This window comes from Raphanus sativus, chromosome 3, assembly GCF_000801105.2.
Source record: "Raphanus sativus cultivar WK10039 chromosome 3, ASM80110v3, whole genome shotgun sequence".
NCBI classification, from domain to species: Eukaryota; Viridiplantae; Streptophyta; class Magnoliopsida; order Brassicales; family Brassicaceae; genus Raphanus; species Raphanus sativus.
Genome location: NC_079513.1, coordinates 8,762,924 through 8,767,901, shown reverse-complemented (window position 1 = coordinate 8,767,901; position 4,978 = coordinate 8,762,924). Strand labels below are relative to the sequence as shown.

Below are 4,978 nucleotides of genomic sequence, written 5' to 3'. Positions count from 1 at the left end.
TTGAGACTAAGTCATTTTTATTTTTGTAAGTTACTGATTCTCTTCTTCACTCTTTGTGATTTTCAGGTGTATGAACTTGAGGAGCAAGGGTACATCAAACCTTGTTCCAAGAGCCGCAGACATCAGAGCTTTAGAGAGAGAGTGTGCTAGAAAAAGAAGAGAAGAGGAGCAACAAGCTTTACTGCAGACAGAGGAGGCTGAGATGGCTGATCCACAAAATCCTCTGAACCCCAATGGAGTAAACAATGTTCCACAAGGGCCCCAACAGCGACCAGCTCGCCCCATTGGCACTTATGACCGCCCCAACATCCATGGTCCTAGACTTGGAATCCGAGCACCAGCTGTGGCTGCTAACAACTTTGAGATCAAGTCAGGACTGCTAAACTGCATAGAGAACAACAAGTATCATGGTCTGGCTGTGGAGGATCCATTTGATCACTTGGATAAGTTTGACAGCTACTGTGGTATGTCAAAGACTAATGGTGTGTCAGAGGATGCCTTAAAGCTCAAGTTATTCCCTTTCTCTTTGGGGGATAAGGCACGTCAGTGGGAGAAGTCTCTACCAAGTGACTCCATCACCACTTGGGAAGACTGCAAAAGGGCATTCTTGGAGAAGTTCTTCTCTACCTCAAGAACTGCTAAGTTGAGGAATGAGATCTCCAGCTTCCAACAGAAGAACTTGGAAGGATTCAGTGAAGCTTGGGAGAGATTCAATGGTTACCAAGCTCAGTGCCCACACCATGGTTTTTCTAAGGAGAGCTTGCTGAGCACATTCTACAGAGGTGCTCTTCCTAAGTACAGAGCCAGACTGGATACAGCTAGCAATGGTTTTTTTTTGGGGAGAACTGAGGAAGAAGCAGAGGCTCTGGTTGACAACATGGTTAAGAGTGATGCAGTCTACAGTGGAGACCATGACAGAAGCAGTAGAGGTGATGACAAGCACACAAGGAATGAGATAAAAGCTCTTCAGGAGAAGATTGACACACTCATTGCTGATAAGGCCACGCAAGCGCAGGTGAACTTTGTTGGTAACCCACAACAGGAGATACCTCCTACTGTCAATGAGGTTGAGGGTTTGGAAGGGCAAGAAGAATTGTGTTTCATCAACAGCAATGGTAGTTGGTACAAGAAGGAACCCAACTTTCAGTATAACAACTACCAACAGAAGTCCTATTCAAACAACCAGCAGAGTGGTTATCAGCCTCGAAACAACCAGCAGAGCAACTATCAGCCTCAGCAAAACTCCTCTCCTAGCTCCTCTGCCCCTCAACAGAGCAGCACTGATGCCTTACTGAAACAGATCTTGGAGTCTCAGACTAAAAGTGAGAAGCATGTGGGCTATGAGCTGAAGAACCTTCACTCCAAGATTGATGGGAGCTACAATGAGCTCAACAACAAATTCTCCCACCTTGCTTCTTCTGTCAAGAATTTGGAGAATCAGTTTGCTTCCATGAGCTCCCACCAGAACCGCCAGCAAGGATCTCTACCTGGAAAATCTGATCAAAACCCCAAGGAAGCAAAAGCTGTCACACTCAGGAGTGGTAAGCAGTTACCTCCTAGAACACTCACCAAGGATGCTGAGAAACAAGGTGAGGAGGTCGCCATCAATCTAGATGGATAAGTGGTCATTGTTGATGAGAAGACAGATGATGAGATCTTGGAGAAGATTGAGAAAGATAAGGGTAAAGGAAAGTTGGAGAAGAGAAGAAGACAACAAAAGATGGTGAATCTGCTGCTCCAGCAGGTGAGAGCTCTTCTGTCCCTCCTCCCTATGAACCCAAGCTTCCATTCCCTGGTAGATTCAAGAAGCAGCTGCTACAGAAGTACAAGGCTTTGTTTGAGAAGCAGATGAGTGAAGCTCAGGTTACAATGCCCATCATTGATGCTTTCATGCTGATTCCTCAATACAGCAAGTTCCTGAAAGATGTTGTAGCTGCTAAGAAGAAGGAGATGGAGGGCATGATGGTTCTGAGTCATGAGTGCAATGCCATCATTCAGAGGCTTGATGCTCCAGAGAAGCTAGAGGATCCAGGATGCTTCACACTACCTTGTGCTCTTGGACCTATGGTATTTGAGAAATGTCTCTGCGATTTGGGAGCTAGTGTCAGCTTGATGCCTTTGTCTGTGGCAAAGAAGCTTGGCTTCACTCAATACAAGAAGTGTAGACTCTCTCTGGTGTTGGCTGATCGTTCAGTGAAGTACCATGTGGGCATCCTAGAGAACCTCCCTGTGAAGATTGGAGGGTGTGAGATACCTACAGATTTTGTGGTGCTTGAAATGGGTGAGGAGGCTCAAGACCCATTGATTCTTGGAAGGCCATTCTTAGCTACAGCAGGAGCTATTGTGAATGTGAAAGAAGGCAAGATTGACCTCCATTTGGGTAAGGAGAACACCCTCCACTTTGACATCAAGGAGAAAATGAGGAACCCCACTGTGTTTGGACAAGCCTTCATCATCGAAGAAATGGGCCCTCCTGCTGATGATCACTTTGATGAGCTACCACCTGAGGACGATGGGGTGTCAACTCCACTTTCTGCACCTAGTCCAGCCTGATCCAAAGGAGGAAAAGTCAAGCTAGAGACTTAAAACAAGCTCACTTGGGAGGAAGTCCCATGAGTATCCTTGTATATATTGCATTAGTATTTACATTTTCATCTTACTGCATAAAACAATGGGAAAATGAAGTTGTGTGCAGGTGTGGAGCAGAAACTCGGACATCAGAGCGAGGTCTCCGCAGCGAATTCACGAGGTCGCTCCAGCTGGGAGCGACCTGCCGCAGCGACCCCTCCACCTCGCTCCCGTCTCAGGTAACTAGAAACTTCCCTTCTCCCATCTTTTCTTTGCATTTTAGAATTTCATTGGGTACCTCACTCACACAGAGACTGTGTGATTTAAGTGTGGGGGAGGTACCAAGTATTTGATCATGTTTGTTTCCATGATTTTGAGTCTCATGCATTGCATATTACATTCTTATTTGCATAGAAAAATCCAAAAAAAAAAAAAAAAAATTTGAAAAGCACAAAAAGAATCATTTAGTTGCATCATTTGCATTTTTAGGATTGAGTCTAGAAGCATATAGGTTGCATTCATGCATTAGGGGGATTTCAACCTTGTAAAGAGCTCATGCTAAGTTCTGAATTTGTTGACCTTTGTAATCATGACAAGTAGCTTGAGCACCCTTTGGAAAGCTTGTAAACTTCGCGCCTTGAATGCTCCTCTTGAAACTCATTTGACTGTTGATACTCTCTCTTTGAAGTAAGCTCATGTTTTAATGTCTCTTGCATATGGTCCCTTGTGTACTAAGTCATGGATATACACACTTGAGTTGTCCCATCTGTTTTACCAATCTTTTTGACAAACTCAAGTGGTACTCCACTCCCAAAACCCATACCTCCTTTTTAAACCATCATTATTTGTTGAGTGAGGCCTTTTTGGAAAGCTTTACATGTGCATAATGTTGAGAGTATTGGGAACGACAATGCTTAGTCTCCATTCTTGCTAGATTAGTCACTCTATTGTCTAGCTATAGGAAGGGGGTGAGTGTTGTGATTGTGATTTGGGAATATGAAAGGTTTGACTCTTTGTGCTTAAATGATTAGTCTTTTTGGGAAAAATGGAGAAGTATCTAGCTCTTATTGTGAAAAGTCTTGGCCCCCAAATATAAAAAAAAAAAGAAAAAAAAAAGAAAAAAGAAAAAAAAAAGAATAAAAAGGGGGCTAGCAAAGTTGTTAGGAGCTCAGATTTGTTTTAAAATTGTGAAAATCCCTTGTTGATTTCAAAAAGAAAGAGTCTGATGTGAAAAATGTTCTTGAGATCTTTTGGTGAGAGATGTGAGTTGGGTTTGACATTGAGGAATAATTGAATATCTTGTGTGTTTGGGAAAGGGTAGAACAATGGAGATTGAGCATTGTATGCATGAGTTGATCCCTTTCTTAGATATATTATGTGTAATGTCGAAGCTACTTTGTTTTGAGAGTAAACCACCTTAAAAGATCATTTTGAACCTCTGATTTCACTTGCATTAAAGCCTTTGTCTTACCAAACCAAATGACTTGGACCAGTTGACCATTTGTGAGATGTCTATTGAGTTTGCTTCATAAATGTTAGAGAGATGTGGATTTGTGGTTTGTAGATGCATGGTTAATGAGTGTAGAGATCAAAGGAGCTGAGATAGGCTTAGAGAAGTTAGAGATGGATAAAATCTTTGCTCTTGCTATTTGGTATGATTATGCAAGGTTGTTAGGTTGAGAACTAAGAAGAGTTTCTTTTGGTTATGAGTCCCATTTTCAAACTTTTTCTCCTTGGTTCTTGAAAGTTTACTTGTGGACAAGTAAAGGACTAGTGTGGGGGAGTTGATGTCTTGCATATTTCCATTGTTTTATCTTCATATTCACATGCATTTTGATCATCAAAGGCATCATCTAGGCATATCTAGGATGCATTTCATTGCACATGTCCTTATCAGGTGTTGGAGATGCAACATGGTGATCATGGAAGGTTTGAGAGGTGTTTTAGAAGCAAGAGTGATGGTCCAGCTCGTGTGCCTATTTCACTAAGTGTTGAAGCGGCCTTTTGCGTCCACAGCGGCCTCGTGTCACGGTGTCATTATGCCGCTGCGAAACCAAGTGTTGGATAATAAAATTGCGTACGCTCAATCGGTTTCCCGCAGCGGTTCCTGAAGCCGCCACGTTACAATCATGGAGAAAATGAGGCTAAGTGTCCCAGCGGCTTTTGGGCACAGCGGCCTTGAGGCCATGAGTCAGGATACCGCTCCACGTCGAGAGCCAGCGGCCTTGTTACCCACAGCGGCATAGTGGTCTGTCATCAAGCCGCTGTGCACCGTGTTTTACATTAAATTACTATTTTGCCCTCTACGATTTACACACTCTAAACCTATGTTTAAGTTATCATTTTGTAGCCACCAGGCAAATAATCTTTGATCTATTGAAGAACACAAAACTCTCTCAAGAAAGTTCTC

General features: G+C 43.0%; 1 non-coding gene across 1 annotated transcript; it reads right to left on the bottom strand.

Annotated features, from left to right (window-relative positions):
• Positions 1–640: 640 nt before the first annotated feature.
• Positions 641–747, bottom strand: LOC130510220 (small nucleolar RNA R71). Its single transcript, XR_008943902.1, has one exon. It is a non-coding gene; the product is annotated as a small nucleolar RNA R71 (small nucleolar RNA).
• Between the last annotated feature and the right edge of the window lie 4,231 nt (positions 748–4,978).